We start from the raw sequence: 20370 nt of genomic DNA on the forward strand, positions 1-20370 counted from the left end.
ACTAGGCCAAAGCCTCCACTAAATGTAAGCTAACCAAAACAGTTTCAAATAAGAAATCATAGCCTACATTTGCAATTATGACGGATTACTACATTTTTCAATTCTTCATGATTAATAAAGCTCGTTTATAACGATGGCGAACTACCCCGAGGGCACAATTTCCCTCGTACATTATTTCCTTTACTAAAAATCACACTACATTATATGCTTTTGATTACGTGATATGTATGAATATATGTTGGACCCTCTTTTCTGCGTCATCAGTGTTCACCACCTTCCCTTTGATTCGAGTGGGTTGGTTGGAGATACCCCCCATTTTTTACCCAACCGGCACTCATTTCATGTGCCGCAACTGACCGCACCCACTTGGACTGTATATACTGGATACCCTACACTGTTTCGCTCAATTTATAGCAAGGCCCTAAATGGGAAGCCTCAGGAGAAACAGAAAGAAGCTATCCTTTGCTGAAAGGTTTGGTGCATGCTGGCAAGCATGTGTAGCATACACGCCAATAGATCTGATTGCGGTGGAAGTCTTTTGAATTTTGAGTCCAAAATCGGAACTATTTTGGTTGTCTCTGGCCTGAAATTACCTTTGCTTCAATATACGTCAATGAGGGAAATACACTCTGACGATTATTTTTTTTAAACATCTTTCACTTTCCTCTTTTTAAAATGTTGGCATGTACGGTGTAGGTGCAGTGACAAAAACAATAATATCGTCTGGGATGTTCTGACACAGAGAGGATATGGAAGAATCAAAATGAGTTCTGAAAAATGAATAAGATGAGCTGGGGCAAAGGGATGTAAGCGGGCAGAGGAGATGGGTCTGGCAACTTTATATGCATACATTTGCTGTGCATCTAATCTGGAACTGAATAATTACAGGATCGCTCACTTCATCTTTCCGTGTTGAAGCATGATCAAACAATTTGATTTCCTCCGAAGGAGGAGGGAGTCGCGCTTTAGACATCAGAGAGACAGCCAGGGTGCGTTTACAGCGTGTTATGATTTCGGCAGAAGCCGGTGTGTATCTACAAATTATGATGAATTGGGCTTCAATACCTGCATGGCTGATTGTGTATGACGTACAATTTGTAGCGCGCGGGATGATTTTCCTTCTAATATGCATTTAAATGCAGGCGTGATTATACAGGTTATGTCTCAGTGTTTCTGCGTTCGCCGAGCCGGGATTTTCTTCACGTGGGCGACGCCGCGTGCAGCTGAGCTAGGCTCGAGTAGAGAGACACGACTGAGTTTACTAAAGTCCTCTCGCCGAAACGGACCGGAAGGAGCCTAGCTCGTGCACACATCAGCACGCAGTGGGCAGGGTCCGCATCTGGACTCTTCTTTCTAAGCTTTGACAGATATTAGGAAGGGGTGTCAGTAAGCATTGCGGCCATTACTGACAACTCCTGTGGGCAATTACATTTTCTCTTCATATCTATGGTAATAATTTCCCAATTCTGGATAATAAATCATTCAGATGCACTTTGCTAAAGCAGCCTTGCAGATCAAACACGCTGACATTGTCATCGCGCTATTTTCGCTTACGACTGATTGATGGCACACAGAAAACTATTTCACAAATGTCATGCTCGGTCATTAAATAATAGATAGTGTAAAAGATCAACAGCGTACCCCGCTCTTTCATTTCATGATTGCCGTCTTCCCGAGACGCGGAAAGGAATTCAACCTGGAAACCCAATTTATTCTTGAATTTATAGCTGCAAACGCGTGTGCCTTTGCTCACAAAAAGAGACAGCAAGATGTGGCCTTTTATTTTAGTGGGCTGAATACCCACCCACAATTGGTGTTTACAAATTTAGCTTTAAGGAATATGGCAAAAACCACCCCTTTTTTATTATGTTTTTATTAGCATTATCCTAAAAAACAGCAACTGCTTCCAAGCAACATGCATATTTCAGTAAGGTGGGTATATAGTATAAGTCATTAAATCAGCAAAATGATTATGGGTCAGCCACATCAAAAGAGAAGACGAACATATTTCATGATTCAGTTAGTATGAAGGAAGAGGATTCCAGATGTCCTTGCGTCTGGACGTAGCGGGGAGAGGAGAGGCATAGAGCTCACTTGGGTTGACACAATGAATGAGGTCCCGTAATCAGTCAGCCAAGTTAGGTCTGGTACTGCTACCCTACAGCATAGCAATGCGCTGCTTACCTCGTAGAAGCGCCATTGCTGCAAATTGTCTATGTTGCAGTGCAAGAGGTTTGACATATCCTAAAAGTGCTAAGAGGGGTTCAGGGACAAGCACTTGGTCTAGCATGTCTGACAGAAGTGACAATATAACTTGTCAAAAACTTTGTACAATGGTACACGTCCAGGTGAGGTAGGCAAAATCAGCATTGTCTGCAGTATATTTAGGGCATTTATTAAAGCGAGAGGGATCAAATTTAGCAAGGACCTGGGGAGTGGTGTAGGCTTGGTGGAGGAACCTATAATGCAAGAGTTTGTGTTGACTATTAATTGAAACCAGCTTGGTTTGCAGGCAACAAAAGTGCCATACTTTGTCAGGAATGGAGGAGTTCAAATCACGCTCCCAGGCCACTCGTGCTGCAATGTGGCCTACGGCTCAAAGTTCGAGGCTGGAGTCATAAAGGCAAGAGATCAGCCTAGTGTTCTCTTCTGTGGAGATAATCATAGTGAGAGGGGGGAAGTCATGTGGCTCTTCTGGGAAGGTGGGCAGGATCTCCCATAGCGTGCTATATAGTTGGATACTGACAAAGCGGTCCATCATGGAAACTGTGCCGCCGGCCTCAAACATGGAATCGAGGTCCAACTTACCATTATTGAAAGGATTGCCCATCATATGGATCTGGTGAGTGGATAGCATGCATGGCACTAGTGTTTCCCATGTCATTGGAAGCCATGGGTTGTCCTGCAGAGGAATGTCTGGTGAGTAGAGGGTACCAAATCCCAGGTATCGTCTAAGCCAACACCGTGCCCAACACATGGTAGAGTGGTTGTGGATGTCCCTAGGTTCTCGGGGCAAACCCTCTGGAAGAAAGGATGCCCGGGGGAGGTTGTCAGCTTGGTGTCTTTCTGGCTATAAGTACAAGAGTCTGGCATAAAGGTGGTACAAATAGTAAGAAAAGTGACAGTGCATTACCAAATAGTAGAGGTGGAGATGTAGGACTCAAAAGCCACCCTTGGACTAGGGGAGTGTAAACGTTTCCCTCTTGATTCTGGGCTGGTGTCCCGACCATATTAAGCATGTCAGGAGGGTTTGTAGTGTAGTGAAAATATAATTGTTAAGTGGAATTTGTATATATAGGAACAGGTAGAGAAAATGGGGAAGCACCACCATCTTAATAATAGCAATATGTCCAGCAATGAAAAATGGCAGACAAATCTGTCTGTCTACTTGGGAAGAAAGGGTTTCAATCACACACCGTAATTATGACAGATCACTTCATCCTTTTGTCGATGAAGGGAAATACCCAGGTATTTTGAAGAGTCATCACACCATTTCAGGAGGAATTCCATGGGTCAGGGAATAGTAGCCTCAGTGAGGGAGAATAGTTCATATGTATTTCAGTTTATCAAGAGGCCAGATAAAGCGCCAAAACTGATGGTCTCCTGAATGATTGGGGAGAGGTGTGCGGTGGATTCTCTGACAAAGAGAAGTATGTCGTCTGTGTAGACTGTGGCTAAGATGGGACAGTTCGGGAAGCGTAGTCCCCTGTGCAGGTGGTGTTCTTTGAAGTATCTAATTAGTGGGTCAAGAGCGATAATGAAAAAAAGAGGGAACCTGTCGGGTACCTTGGGAAAGGTCAGTGAGGAGTCCATTGACTCGCAGGCAGGCCATTGGGTTGGCATTGAGAAGTAAAATAGGGTGGCAGAAATCCTGGGGATGCCTAATTTATCAAGCCCGATTTACTGGAATGGCCACTCAAAAGAGTTGAACGACTTTGTGGCATCGAGGTGGGTGACAGCCGCAGGAAGTTTGGGGTGGATCTGATTAATTATTGCAAATAGTGTACGTAGATTGATAGCAGTGTAGTGGTGTGGTACAAACCCTGATTGAAGAGGAGAGATGATGAGTTCCATAACAAGCGCAAGTGGTGTTGCTATCACCTGCACAAAAATGTTATTATCATAGTTGAGCAGTGACAATGGTCTGTAAGAGGTGCAAAAGTGTGCGGGCGGGCTTGCCTGGCTTGAGAAGCAGGGCAATGAGAGCTTCCTGCAGGGTGGGAGGGTAAGTACCGTCCTCGAGGGTCTCCGCATAGAGTTCAGAAAGATGTGGGACCAAGACCTATTTAAATATTAATATAAAAGAGCCCCCAAAGCTGTCAAGACCCAGGGTTTTAGGTCCTCCAATGGCATCAATGGCTTGGGAGATTTATTCCTGCGTAATGACCGTGAGGAATTGCTGCTGACCAGTCAAAAGCCAAACCACAGTGACCTCGGACAGGCAAAAAGTGATCTCCTCAGCAGTGTCTGTGTGTCGTGAGTTGTATAAGTTTCAGTAATAATTGAGGAGCACATGGGCAATATTGTCGTCACCTAAGATGACAGTGCCATCATCAGCTATCAGGGTAGTGATAAATGTGGCCTGGTAGTTGGAGCACAGAAGGCGGGCCAGTGTACGGCCCAGATGGTCCCCTTCACCATAATGTTGGGCACGGGCATATTTACCAAGGAAGGATACCTCCCGATCCGCTAAGCCTCGGAATTCCTGTAGGAGGAGTGAGCTTTGGAAACAGAGCCTGAATTCAGTGTGAAAACTTTGTTAATAGCTGCAAGTTCTGATCTGAACATGGCGTTATGAAGTGCAAGTTTTGAGAATCGCCATTGTTTGAGGGAAGAGCTAGAGTGTGGTATCTAAAGGGTGAGGAGTACATGCAAGTGATTGAAGAGTGAGTGGAGCCTCACATTCCGCAACCAAAGTAGGAGATTTGAGGATGCAAACCAGTAGTCAAGGAGTGACCATGAGTCATGGAGGCAGAATAAAAAGTCCAACCTTTAGCTTGAGGATACCATGTGTGTCACACATCCAAAAGGTGATATAGGTCCATTAGTTCCTGTAATGCACAGTTTAGCGCTAATGGGTAGCCCAGTAGCCCATTAGTGTTGGAGGGGGGGTGAAGTGTAATGTTGAAGTCGCACCAAAAAGGAGGAGGTCCGCTGGCATACGGGAAATCAGGGTTGTCAGTGTATGGTAGATCTCGGGTATGTCAACATTTGGAGCATACACATTTACAAACAAAATTGTTCTGCCCGAGAGGGTGCCTGACACTAGGAGATACCTGCCCTCCTCAGCAGCAATGTCAGTATGGTATAGAAAGGGTAGTGATTTAGAAATCAATATGCAGACCCCAGGGGAATAAGTACTACAAAAGGAAAAGAAACAATTTGGACCCAGAGAGTAGACAAACTGACAATCATCACGGAGGGAAAGATGTGGCTCCTGTAGAAATGCCAGTGTTATATGATCTCTAGTGAGATTTGCTAAGACTTGTTTCCCATTATCGGGGTTGTTTAGTCCTCGAATGTCCCATGCAAGACAGCGTACTTCTACTTCCCTAGAGGACATGGGGGGATGTGAAGATACCTTATATAATAGGGGTGCAGTATAAGAATATGGATGCAGCATGGCAGGATACATGAGTCAGAAAAGAACAGGGCGGCAAAGAGAAACAAAACAGCATCAGCAACAGAAAAAATCCCACCCTCTTACCCACACCAGTAACCCATTACTGGCGAATCCAAAACGAAGAAACAGAAAAATGAGTAAAACATCAGGCATTTGCCTAGGGGCAGTGACAATGCCATAAACAGCCCAGGCTCCCTGTAAAGTACATAGTAGCAATTGCATCTGCAGCTGCAGAGTCTCTAAAGACAGTGATATGACGTCAAATATTGGAAAGGAGAGCTTAGTACAATGCTGGGGTAGAAGTTGTGAGGAGAGTTAGGACCCTCAGTAGACTCAACTGTGACTATGAAGGCAGTCGGGGGGGTGTTTGCTGCTGAATGTAGCAATGCAGGCTGGGAGTGTCTTGGGAACTGAGCTCCTGGAGGAGAGTTGCACTTTGCTCTTTGCTTACAGAGTTTGATTACTCTGGTGGGGTTGGTGTAAATATGGTGCCGGGTGTCCACCTCTACTCGGAGATGAGCTGGGTATAGCATAGCAAATTTTAGGCCCTGTTTGCAATGAGTCGTCCTGGCATCTATGAACTTGCACCTGGCATTCTGGACAGGGATCGTGAAGTCAGGAAAAAAGGAGATCGTAGATCCCTGGTATTAGAGAGGGGCCTGCTCTCTAACCAGCCCAAGCACACTGTCCCGATCTCAGAAATTAAGGTGTGCAACAATTGGGTGGGTTAGGGCCCAGACAGGAGGGAGCAGGCCCAAGGATCTGTGCGCGTGTTCCACGATGAAGGTGTCTGTGAAGGCTGCACGTCCAAAGAGGTCGGTGAGGAGCTTCTCTATGAAAGTGTCAGACCGGCCCATGTTGGTGGTTTCAGCAATTCTGGAACTGTGGATGTTTTTCTGACGTAAACGTGACACAAGATCTTTGTTTTTTTCCACAGCCACCTTCAGCATCCACTCCACCTTCTCCAAGCACTTCAGAGCATCTGCTGAGCCATCTTCCTTCTCAGACAGCTGGCCCTCTGCACCATCCAGACATGTCGCATGATGGTCTAATCTCTCACCTATCTGATTCAGAAAAGTGTCAAGGGCATTGAAGCAGGTATCAATCACCTGGAAGCCAGCATGTAGCTCTGCAATTATGGTGGCTGCACCATCAGTGGAAATAGTATTTGTGGGAGAAGGGGTGGGTCCTCCGCTGCAGAGGTTGAATTGGGGTTATGGTACAATGTCTCAGGGTTATGGTAGAATCAAATGTCAGCTTGCAGAGCTAAGGGTCTCTGTGACCCATAGAATGTGTCCAGCAGGAAGGCAAAGAACCCAAAGGTGGAGCAGCGCAGGGGGGCGGTCAGGAGGGCATCAGCTGCAGTAGCATTGTTTGAGCCACTAGTCTGGAAGGAATGCGTATGCTTGCCTCCTATCTAAGGCAGGGAGGAAGCCACTCAAAGGGATCCAGGTGTCTAGGACAAGACCGCTGCATTAACGAGCAGCAGGGTAGTCGGGTACCCGCCATGTACTGCACAGAGGGCTCCCTAAGGAGCGGATGTAAAAGTCTCCAAAGGGTTCACCCAAGCCGGATGCACAGAGACTTGTATTGCGGGGAGGTACAGGGGCCTGATCCTAGTGTGCCCACGTGTCACAGCAAGTTAGCTTACCGCCATGGAGAAGATTGCAAGCCTCATGCCACAAGGCCCACAATGAGACGGTATGGTTAAAATGTTAATTTTAAAAACCCAGTGGCAGCAGACGGGCACAGAATGTAATGCTGTGGCCGTGCTCCCAAGTCAGCCTGTGGCTCCTGTCACCGTGGGGCTTCTGGGAGATGCATCAAGCTGCGGCAACCCTCAGCAAAGGCTCACCCCACATAGTGACTTATCATGCGGCCACAAGCACCTGAAAAGGTGTGAGGAGGGGGAGGCTGGATATTGGCGCCTCCCAGCATCGTGGCTTACAATATAAATTGGGGCAGCTGCGTGGTGAGGCACCGACCCTGCTCAGAGCTTCAATGCCACACGGCAATGTTGGTTGCCGGCTTAACCCCCACAAAAGACACCTTACAAGATCTCTGGCTATACAATGGTTGTTTATTATTTGAGATACGGCTTGGCTTTCAGAATGGCTTAGTAATTCCCAAAATATCTTAAAGCCCAGATAATGCTGCAGTACAATATTTTCCCGGCTTTTAATTTTTCCCCCAGCCTTCCCTTCCCACTGCCTCATGGGGCATTGGGGGGCAGCCGACTGTCGGGGAGGTGTGCCCCCAGGGAATTCTGGGAGTGGGTCCAGTCAATCTTGACTGAACTCTAGATCGTTTTAGCTCCCTCGGAGTCCCAGCCATCATATTTTTTTAAGGTGACCTGATGGCTGGGAGTTTTCAGAGGTGCCCAAGCTCCCCCCTTCCCTGTTTTTTATGCTTCTTGGTAGCCATGTTTTAGTATTGCTTTCACTATTCAGGCCATGTTTTGTGACAGGTGTTCAAGGGTTGGTATGGCTGTTATTTCGCAATTGTAGTCACTTGAACCAGGTGATGGGCAGTGGCATGGAACGTTTTCCAGGAGGTTCACAGAATTTGGTTTGCATTGCTATTGGGAAATGCAGGAAAAGGAAAGGTATACAAAGAAGTGTAAGGTTAAAATGTAGGTTGTTTAAAGGTAATGTCTGCAGTTTTAAGCTGAAGGGGTAGATTAAAGTTGTTAAGGTAGTAAGGAGTTGCATTACCAATACAGGTGGGGTGGACTATGGCGGGTGGGACAGTAGGAGTGAGAAACAGATTGGTTAGTTTACTGATTGTTAGTGAGGCAGTAGTTTTGTGAGGCAGATTTGCCTAGATTTACAGTAACTTTGAGAACCTATTTAAATAAAACAGCCTTTTCCACACTCACAAAGTAGTCAGTGTTTTGCCTACACCCTATCTACCAACACCTGGTGCTGTTATTCATAACATAATGCTCATAATTTACTGAAACCCTGCAACTGCAACAGCTTAGTTGTTCCTAGACCTTACTTTGCTGAATTGCTTATCTTTGCGTCCTGCTATCCACAGGCATTGAAATGGAAATGTGAAAGTGTAGGTTCTCACTTTTCGCGAGTACCTGTTTTCTACTGAGAAGTGCAAGTACTCTCTTATCAAATGTATTGCACTTGTGCAAAGAATTGTAGGCACTCCCCCTTTTCAAATTAAGGAGGTGCAGGTACTGCGTACCTATGAGCACCTCTCGATTTAAAGCACTGGAAATCCAGAAAAAACCTTGTCCAGATAGTATTTGTTTCATCCTTCCTCCAACAATGGGTTCTATTTTTTAAATTTTCACCAATTGTTTAACCACTTCATAACTTTCTTCAGATAAGTCTACTTCCTTAAAATAACAGGTAAACACCGCCCTGCCAAAATAAAGTTGGTGATTTGCCCTAGATGCATTACTTCTCTGGGCCCATCTGTGGTTGCCCCTCTTCTGAATGAATGGGCCCCAGAAGCGAAGTCCTCATCCACACTCCAGTACATTTTCCTTTCATTAATGACCATTGCCTACTTCCTCCACGTATAGGCGGGTAGCCGCCCTTCCCCCCATCACTATCTCAGTGCCATGAAAAGTATGCTATTGTCTAGGATACTAACCCCAAAGTCTGCCAGGCTCCCTAAAACTGCCTATTGTTATCAACTACCATTATTTTCTCTTCCTCTCCCAGGATCATTGTTTGAGAAATCCTCTGCACTGATTGTTGATACCTTACAGCTATTGATTAGAAAAGAGCAACACCAGCTGATTTTCCTAAAGGTACAAATGGAGCATAGCATTTTTCAATTAATACCAGAATATAAAGCACTATGTCATCCTTTCCAAGCATGCTCTCTTGCAACACTCATCATGTAAGAAAGTAGATTGTTATTTGGGGGGACATTTCAAGGAATAATAACACTAACTCGTGTTGAACCCTAAAGTCACTAAATTAATCTAAGCTTAATATTTTGATAGCTATGGCACAGAGAAGACAGATTTACCTTAGGGCAAATGTGTAAAGTACATGTGCAGTACAAAAATAGTACTAAAGTAAAAGCACCAAACAATAAAAATCCCAAACTGAATTAGAAAAATAGAGTACATTTTAATTAACAAAATTATAGCAAAAAATACAAATCCAATAAAGGGGAGCCAGAGATATGAGTTTTTAAAATGTTAAGTAAGTCAAAATAGTGCCAAAAAGTGTTAAGAACAAATGATAGACTGTAATCACTGTAGACCGGGACCTACACATGCTTTGAGGCTCACCACAATGGATCATGAGTTTGGATTAACCCAGTGATAAAGCCTTGACAAAGATTTCACCTTCTGACTTAGTCTGCAAAAAGGAAGTCAAAATCTTTAAGCAAGACATAGCACCAGGCTGAATTTAGAAAGGTCTCACTGAAGTTGCATAGCAGTTGAGTGAGGTCCTGCTGAAGCCGCTGGTTGTTGCAAGAAAAGCTCTAAAGGGAAAAATTCTAATTTGGTGGCCAGAAAAGTCATTGCATTGGCCAGACACTTTTGGTGCGTTTGCCGTATCTAACTTTCTATGTTGGGGCTTTGGGATTTATTTATTTATAGGCGGTCGGCCCATCCTCTGCCTGGGCAACAAAGTAAATTGCTTCATAGCCCTGATGGAGGTACTGACGGCCAAATTTAGAATTATTCGCTGGGCCACCAGACATTTCTAGCATGGGCAGCAACTAGCGTCATATGTTTCCTGTCAATGTGTTGTAATTTTGCTGTACATCTCCATCAGCATAACAAAGCCATACAGCAAACTTATCAAGTTTTTTTGTATTTTTAAAAAGAGGTTCCCAAAGGAGGATTTTCTGTTTGAAAGTAGAGAGTTTCTCCCCATGGCGAGGGGAGCATTAAGCACTTTTCAGTGCCTCTTCCGCCAAGTTTTTCCTAATGGTGAAGAACATTGAAAAACTGCTATGTGTCCGCTCATCTAAATTTGACCACTGCCATTGTGCAACTATGGTCTACCCACATTTAAGTCAGGCGGGCAGACCATAGTCTTGGCAGGGAGGGAACTCTATCTAAATTGGGCCTTAGTCTATTTTAAGAGCTCAGATTCCTCCATCGTGGCAAGGTGGCAGGCAGTATCTGAACAGGGCTGGATACCTATTTGCCGAGCTATTGCTGAAATGGATTTGCTGCTACAAAGACAGTCCAAGAGGAATAAATCGGTTCCTTCAGTCCAGGGAAGTCCTGTCTTCATCAGATTGACTCGGTTTGACGTCTTAGGAGATCTGGAGGTCCAAAACGTTTCCCTCTGCCTAAGGCTCCCAGACTTTAGGGGGCTCCTATGACTTTTTAAACTAGATCCTGACAATGTTTTGCATGATCTGTGACATGTCCAGTTCAACTGGGCAACTGGTCTTCCAGGAAAAGTAGTTTTTCAGCTCGTTGTGTCCTTGATCCCACACAGGAGGTCAATCCACTGAGCCTTGGAATCCACTTATTTGTCCAGGGTACAAGAGGGAGTAGGCTCAGTCATTCAGGGTCCATCTCAGGTCACAGCAAGCAGGTTCCAAACCAGTGGCGGCTGGTGACATTTGAAAGTGGTGAGGCACAAAAGTTCCAGGTGAGTACCTGCTGGTGAGCGAGCGCAGCGATCATGCCCGACTGTCATGAATGGAATTCGTGGGGGTGCTCCCTCAAAAGAATTTTGAAAAAAGAGTGGGCAAATGGTGGATTTTCAAGCATATACGTGAAAACAAGAAGGTTAATAAAGCAATTGTGAAAGTGTCTTTTCTGACTCCCAAGCCTGCCCATAAATATACTGGCACTGCCCCAGCTCAACTGTCCTTTCAGACTCTCAGTCCACCCTTTCAAACTCCCAGGCCTGCCAGTAAGTCTACTGTTGCTTCCCCATCTCTACTGTCCTGTCAGACTTCAAGGCCTGCCTGTAAGTCTACTGACACAGCCCGAGCTCCACTGGCCTTTCAGATTCCCAGGCTCGCCAGTAAATCTACTGATATTGGACCAGCTCCACTGTCCTATCAGACTCCCAGGACCATCCATAAATCTACTGACACTCTACACAGCTCCACTGTCCTTTCAGACTTCCAGATCTGCCTGTAAATCTACTGACACTTTCCAGCAGCGGTGCTCACCCAGTTGCACAAGAGAGTCTAGAAGCCAGCGACAGCATCAGCCTGGTCTCATCAATAACCCTCAGGCCACCCGCCAGCACCAAACACTAATCCCTCCCCGACTACAGACCTCACCTAAGCCTGTCGCACGGTTAGACCACTTTCTTCCACCCAGGAAAGCAAAGAACATTTGTAATTCACTGAGATGTGCTCTGCAGTGCTGTGTCCACAAATGTCTTGGCAAAGGGGAAAGGGATTAATGAATGAAGGTATGAACTGTCAAAGATCGAATTTCAGGATGTATGTGCCTGCCGAGACAGTCAAAGTGTGGGTAATAGTGGAGAGCATTTCTGGTCAGCAGCATCTGCGATGATATAGAAACAAGCAGCCTTCATGGGGCTGCAGGTGGGATCTGTTTGTGTGTGTAGAGATGTGCAGAGGACTGGGAACACCTTTGCAGAGGGCAGGCAAATAAAGCACATCTCTGAGTATAAATGTGAGCAAGACATCTGTTCTATTTATGAGAGATACTGAAAGAGATGGGACCCATCTTAGGGATAGCATGACGAGGCACACAATGTAGACACAGATGGAGAATGAAGGGTGGAACAGCTGTGTCCTGGTAAAAGAGGAACGGATTGACACATGTAACGCTATGGGTACCAGATGGAATAATGGGCACATGCTCATCCGAAGAAAAGCGAAAACAGGCAACTTCCAATGAGGGCCAGGACAGTGGCAGACACCTGACTCACGGGTAGAAATAAGTAGCTTAAGGAGACATACACTGCTAAAAAAATACACAAAGGTGCACCGGAAACAAAGGTGTTTTTCCCGGCACAGGATATTGAAGGAAACAGAGACCTCTACCCTTCATACTTGTTGAATGAACATGAAACAGGCACTTCTCCCAGGATTTGAGTGAAGTAACATCAACAGCAGTGTGCACTTTGAGAGACACCTGGTATTACACATCTCTGTGCGATGTAAACTCAACCATGAGGGCGTTAGATTAAATAATGAACTGGCATCTCTAATCTGGCAGGCTGGGGCATGACTGTCAGATCACAGCAGATGTCAGCAGGGACCGTTCAATGAATTCACCTGCCTTACAGCCAGCAGTACATTTAAAATAAATGCTGAAAGTTTTAAATAAATTAAAGGATGAGTGCTTCACAGTCACACTGCATCTTTCCCTTGAATATGAGCATTAGATCATTTAGGTTAGTCAATCAGTGGATCAAATAGATAGATAGTTTAGAAATGCAGCTCATAGGAGGAACTGCTACTGGTCTAATCCTCTTCTGTTCTTCCACCAGTCCAGAAAGTGTTCTGAGGAGGGTGCTTTGGGGGTGCCACGTGTATTGTTGGCATTAGCTAGTGGGTGGGGGTGACTCCTGTCTCCTCCTTAACCAATGGGATAAAAAGCACCCTAGGATAACCCCATCCACTTTTTCAGCAGTTCCTGTTTGCCATACTGCAAACACCTCACAGTGCCGGACACTTGTAAAATCCAAGATGGGGAATTCTTTCCTCCCTTGTTCTGAGCTGGTGTGTAGAAAGAGTGTGGCCATTGAAATGAGCAGTACTCTATCGCGTGACAGCTGAAAACCAATTCTGGGTATAGGTTTCTTCCCACTGGGAATGGAGCCAACCTAGCTAGTGTTGACCTTGAGTGCAAAGGCCTTCCCTTCTTTAGGTCCCTCCTTACACTAAACTCTAAATGGGCAGGCCTCACCTCTGTACCTTTCAAGTTAATGAAGTTCCTGAGTCTACCCCAACTCACTTGCGTAGGATATAAGGGATTAAATACCCCACACCCAGTACATTCTGTCTCCAGGCGTAAGCCATTGTTTTGCGCTGGGAGCAGTTTTCACATTATTAAGGTCAAGAATGTGATGGGCAGCTACTGGCAGGCTAAAGCAAATTATCTTTGGGGAGCTTCAGGTAGAGAAATTTAACTTACTAAAAATTACTTTCCTAAATACTTATTAAAAATCAAACTTCACCAAGGAATTGCACTGTTAATAAATATGAAAAATAGTCTTTGAATTAAAATATATATAATCTGTACTTTGAATATTTTTCTGATACATACCTTTCAGTAGAGATAGATTTTAGGGCCTATCACTGAAGGGATATGAAATTCTACTTTAATTCATGTTCCACCTATAAATATCAGGCACCCTACCTACTGGGCAACAAGGTGTACTCAAGGGTGGCTTGTTAATATTTAAAAGCAGAGTTTCATGTCATGTCAAAATAGGATATTTTGACAGGTTTGACAGAAGAGTTTTTAGGCTGCTGCAGTCAGGCTACCCATTGTAGTCCTGCAGCCAGGTTTTCCAGACCCTCTCTTTGGATGGCACAATATGTACTGTAGTCCACGGGTGGTATTTACATTTGAGGCCTGCAGTACATTTTCTATGCCATTATAGGTGAGGTAAATAAGTTGCTTAGGAGTAAGCCAATGTAACCACATTTAAAGGGGGAGCACAGGCAGCATACTCCAGTTTAGCAGGGGTAAAGCACACAGACTTTTAAATCCAGTAAAACATATCATGCAGAAATGGAGGGAAACAAGCAAAAGATGGTGAATTCCTACACTCGCGCTTCTCAGCTCGAGACTTCGATAGTCTTCTGTGCTAATGACTGATCTATTTTTCGTCAAGTACTGCATGTCAGAGTGCTGCAGGGATCAGGACTAGTCACTTATCCTTTTCCTTTGCCATTCACAGAACCTCGCCAATTGCAATTAGAGTTTTCCACTCATTACATGGTTGACCACCCAGTCCACTCTGGGCTTTGAATATAAATTTCCATTCCAGACACCCCACTAATGAAACGATAATCTACTGACCCACCTGCCCTTGGCAAACAACCTGTATTTCCTTAATAGTGATCACAAAAAGTACCTTCACGTTAGCCAATCTCCTGCCCCATAGCTTTAGAGTTGCTATTGTTTAAAAAGTCTAAGAAGGCTACGCTTCTCTGTCTACACATTGCTCCCCACACCTCTTTCCTTCCATATTAGTAAAGTCCTAAACCAGTCAGTAGTAACATCTGTATTCATCTCATGCAGCTTTATTGTCATCCAGCCATATGCATATTGCTTCACACATTTTCAGTTCCTCCCTCACATCACTACTCGGTCATACAGAGCATTTTCGTGCTGTCCCCCCTGACATGGCCACGGCAAACTTTCTTCAAAAGGGCCCTCCCCAAGCCTCTCCTTTGCATGAAAATTTGAAGTGACCATAACTTTTGCATTTCCCTCGGTTCTTTCCCCTTTGCATTTCAAGAAACAACTCTCAATTCATTTAGGGGGGTGCAGTAGTTTTAACATTAGCAATATATTAACAATCTTCAACAAAGAACACAATATCAAACATTGCTCTGGCATCGTTTTCCAGCAAATATCTCTCCCTTGACCTGATTCTTAAGTAATTAATCAGGTGGTTATATCAGGTACTGACTGAAAACAAAGTTTACATTGTATTTCATTGCCTCTGCATTCTGCTGTGAAGCTTCGGTTACCGGAACGTTGCTTGAGCACTGAGCAATTGACTTTTTTGGTAAAGTCAAAAGAAACTCTCTTTGAGTCACGGTAGGAAATGAACCAACTGAAATTCCTCAGGTCCTTTCTCAGAGGCAAAGCATAATGGTAAAATTCTCAGTTCATCAAAAGGGGTATCCTTTTGTTCCCATACTTCTTTCTTTACCCCTCACAGTAAGTATCATGAATAGTATCCTGTAAATTGTCCTGAACCCCTCTCTAAAGCCTACTGTCAAATTGCACAAAAAAGGAATGCCCAGTAGGTCATAGACATGTGTTAATTTAGACAAAATAAGCACACTGACCTATTTCAAGAGCTTATGTTCTCAAAATTTGCTTGTGATTTGCAACATTACCCTTATATCTTTGCATCTGTTTTAGCTCAGTAACAGGTCATCCGTTTTTTCGTGCATACACCTGTAGACCAAATCAAAATAAAAACATTAAACCTTTAACATTTATCGTGCAGTTGACCAGTCTTTAGTAGCTTTAAAAGCCAGCCTATAGTTTTAAAGAGAGCTCTTTCAATATGTATAGAAAATATTTCCTCGTAGAGGGTGTTTGAAGCACATAAAGTATCATGCTAAAATTGTCATCCTTATAATTCCATTAGTGTCTCATTTGTTCAGTGAATTCAACTCATTTGTACTCGACATGACCCCGGGGCACTGGGAGGTGGAAACAGAACCAAGTGTAAGAGAAATCAGCACCAGGTGCCAGACCTATTTGGGGAGTACATAATTAACATCCATCTACAATATTTAAAGAAGACCCTTGGAATCTAATGAAGCAAGTATTCTCCTGAAAGGCTTTTTGTTTGTGCAATCAAGATCTATACACTTTAATCAGGTTTGCACTGAAAGAGTTCAACTCATTTGAAAATAAGAACCAAATCCCTTTTTGAATGATGAGCCACACTGCTTTCAAGAATTCCACAACTTTCTTTCCTCGAAACAGTAAGTTCTAAAGTTCTAAAATAACTTTATATAATTGCAGAAAATAATCGATAACTCATGTCTAAATGCATGTAATAAAAAATACAAGAAGAAAGCACAGTGATAATTAAACCTGCACATAATGGAGGGACAGTTGTGATCCAGAAACTGGAGTTTGCAAGGCAGAAATCATGAAACAGCTTAACAAACCAGATCATTATAGGATGGCTTTAAAATACCCTATCGCAGAGATCCTGGCTATACTACCTTCAATAATATATAATGGTTTGGATGGCAGATTGCTTTCTTAAAAATAATTTGATTGTATTGGGAATACATTTCATTCTGAATCTGATTGCAAATTTGTTGATTTATTTTAAAAACATTTCCTTCAAAAAGTCACCTCTTTCATGAGAGACACATATATAATAAAATGGAATTCAAAGAAAATTAACAACTGCTAGCAACCATGAATGTGGAAAGCCTTTATGTGAATATCCCCCAAGATGTGGGGCTACAAATAATTAAATGTTATCCAGAGGAAAGAACAATGCCACATCTGGTAACCACAGGATTCACATTAGAACTAGCAAAATCTGCAACACATACAGAAGGAGGAAAATGCCTCCAATGTTTGTTTTCCTGCACAGAAACAATCATCCCTACAACGCAGGCACTTTTGCACCCCGGTGCAAGTGTGCCTGCGTTGGCTCATGGCAGTCCATTGTGTGCGAGCTCATGAGGAAAGGACAGGAATGCGCTGTATCTCAGAGATACAGCCCATTCTAACCCTTTTCTTCTGACAGAGGTCAGCACAGCAGGAATCCTTGTGATGCTACCCTGTGCCAAAACCTAATAAATGAGGTGCTTAGTCTGCACTAGAAACAAAAATAGGTATCTTAACTATAGACCGTGGCCTAATGAGGGCACATCAGAAGTGACTTGCTGAGAGGGTGTCTCATGCCAAATCAGAAATGGCTGAGCTAGTCCATGAAGTGGCAAAAATAAAAAACCAACACAGTGAAAATCTTCAAAAGGATTCATTGTCTCGAATATCATCTGAGAGATATGGAAGGGCAATCTAGATTGAACAAGATAGGATTGTAGATTTGCCCGAAAGGAAAGAAGGGAAGGACATGAAAACTTATCTAATATGCTGGCTCAAAAACAACATCACACAGGTGATATTATATAGTTACTTTGCTATAGAATGATCCTACAGAATCCTATCCCAGGCCACCAAGCCAGGCTACAACCAGAACTGTTGTGGCATGACTGTTATCGCTGTTCCCCAAATAAACAGCAGCCAACCAGCAAAAGAGGAATGTTTTTTTTTAATAGTCAAAACATAACTTCATAAGATGAACAATAGATATAGAGGGTCATTCTGACCCTGGCGGCCGGTGGCCGCCAGGGCCACCGACCACGGGAGCACCGCCAACAGGCTGGCGGTGCTCCAACGAGCATTCTGACCGCGGCGGTTCAGCCGCGGTCAGAAGCGGAAAGTCAGCGGTCTCCCACTGACTTTCCGCTGCTCGTGTGAATCCTCCATGGCTGGGGAGCGCGCTCCGCAGCCATGAGGATTCCGACCCCCCCCTACCGCCATCCTGTTCATGGCGGGAAAGCCACCATGAACAGGATGGCGGTAGGGGGGGTCGCGGGGCCCCTGGGGGCCCCTGCCGTGCCCATGCCAATGGCATGGGCACGGCAGGGGCCCCCGTAAGAGGGCCCCGCAAAGTATTTCAGTGTCTGCCTTGCAGACACTGAAATACGCGACGGGTGCCACTGCACCCGTCGCACCTTCCAACTCCGCCGGCTCGATTACGAGCCGGCATCCTCGTGGGTAGGTCGTTTTCCCCTGGGCTGGCGGGCGGTTTTTCAGCAACCGCCCGCCAGCCCAGGGGAAAACTTGTAATACCCGCCGCGGTCTTTTGACCGCGGCGCGGTATTTTGGAGGGCGGCATCCTGGCGGGCGGCCTCCGCCGCCCGCCAGGGTCGTAATGAGGCCCATAGTGTCATGTTCTGTGCTAATTTGAAGATAATTAACGGAGACCAGACACTCTTCTTAACTGAACTCAGCAAAAAGTGGGATTGGGCAGAGAAGAAAGAAACAACTAAAGACCAGCAACACCTATGGACTCCCAAGCCACACAATCAGTAAAAAATGAAGCCAAAATATTTCTGGCCTGAGGAAGTAGTCTACCCTTAACCAGGCAGCAGCAGCGAGAAGAGACATAGTGGCAGCACCAGCTACACTCAGAGCACCACCAGCCAAACAGAATGTTTGTGACCCAAAAGGTACCACTGGTGGCAGCAGTGTAATTTATACTCATGCAGGGAGAAATAATGGACTTCTCCAGCTTGCCCTACATAGTACAGATGATCTGCTTTAATGAATAGTAAGGGTAAAAGGAATGTAACAGCCTACCATAATTCTCACAACCATTTGTACATAAGGGTCACTGATACCAGTGGGAAATTTATAAGTTATTACTTAGCTCACACATGGGGGGCAACATATGCCAATATATGCAGGGTGGCCATGGGTTTGCACAAGCTCTGTCATCGATAGGGACAGGCACATGCATTTTGACCTCAACCATTGAAAACCCAGTTCACAATTGATCAGCAGTTTGTTTGTTACGTATTACATACGGACATTTAAACATGAGCACTGGTTTGAAATCTGTCCTTAGTGAAGGGATTATTAATCAGTTAGGAATTGTGAGCCACAGAAACACTACTTGTGGTACTCGTAGCTAGGCTGATAAGGGGATGGCACTTAAGCAGACAGCCTATGGCCCAGCAAAGTGTCCAATAGATACCTGGAGAGAGCCACAGATAAATGGTGAAGGGAATATGCAATTGATGCTCTCCACATAAACTTCATAAACAGTTTATCATCATGGGTGAAGAGGTATACACATTGAACACATGATGTGATGGGATTGGTTATATACACCTGCCCAAAATGTAGAGTAGTATGTACTGCCATTCTCTAAGAAAGCTAGCTAACAAAAGGAGAAGGGTCAGCTACTCAGTAGATGACAAGGCCATCTGTATTACACAACAAATTTGCATATGCCAGAGGCGTCCTGATATGGATTCGGACATACAAAATGCACAAACAAAATGTAGACAAGAAAGGAAGACATGCACTTATGGGTAGCTGTATAGTAAATCCTTTCTTATGAAAAGCTTTTACTCATCCAATAGTTGGGAAAAAAAAACATTTGGAACAAATTTCAGTCCAGTAGACGAGGTATCTTCAAGACCCATACGTAGTGGAGGGTAATTTTAACAACATTAAAAGCAGCAACGGCTCCTCCACCATGGCGGAGGAGTGTCGCCCCTCCTGCCAGCAGCAGCAGCTGCAAAACTTGAAAAATAAAATGATAAGAAACCATGTTTGTTATTGTTTTATTTTTCAGGGGGTGGGGCCATGGGGGATGACAGGCAGGGAGGGCGAGTGGTGTGTACTCCCCTCAGTATGCATGTGAGTTTGGCTGGCCATCTCACGATGGCCAAACCCACATGCTCACTGAGCTGTCTTCAACCTGATCTTGCAGGGTTGGAAACAGCAGGTACAGGCTCTCAGTCCGCTTGGGAGCCCAAAGCCAGGGTGCTCAGACAATCCTGACACTGATCTCATGCTGCTAGCAGCTTGAGAGCAGCATTAGGATTTGTGTGTACGGTAAATGTGCGGTACAGTAATTATGCACCCTACTCGAAGAACCCAGGTTCATTAACGTTTGGGCCATAGATGTTAACATATATATCTGTGTTGATTTATGTACACATTGTGATATGTTTATATGTTTGATTTAGGCTATTTTATGGCTTGATTAAAATAACATGAAAAGAAATGTACAAATGAACTGTTTTTCAAGTGATTGATTTAAAGTTTTTCCTACTATTGTACCGTTTTTTCTTCTTTTGCAGTGTGCAGTTAGCAAGTCCATTTTGCCATCAATGGAGCGTGAGCTCTCCCTGAATTTCCTAAACATGGCCATCACGTCAGCATGGTCTGGAGTGTAGGAGTCCACTGTCAGAGAGTCATTCTGAGCCCTGGATTGTCGCTTGTCAAATTGAAGCATAGATTGTTTTTGTTCAGCTTTGCCCATTGTGAGGAGCACCTGACCTGTATGGTTAGA

Source organism: Pleurodeles waltl, chromosome 1_1 (genome assembly GCF_031143425.1).
Source record: "Pleurodeles waltl isolate 20211129_DDA chromosome 1_1, aPleWal1.hap1.20221129, whole genome shotgun sequence".
Lineage (NCBI taxonomy): Eukaryota > Metazoa > Chordata > Amphibia > Caudata > Salamandridae > Pleurodeles > Pleurodeles waltl.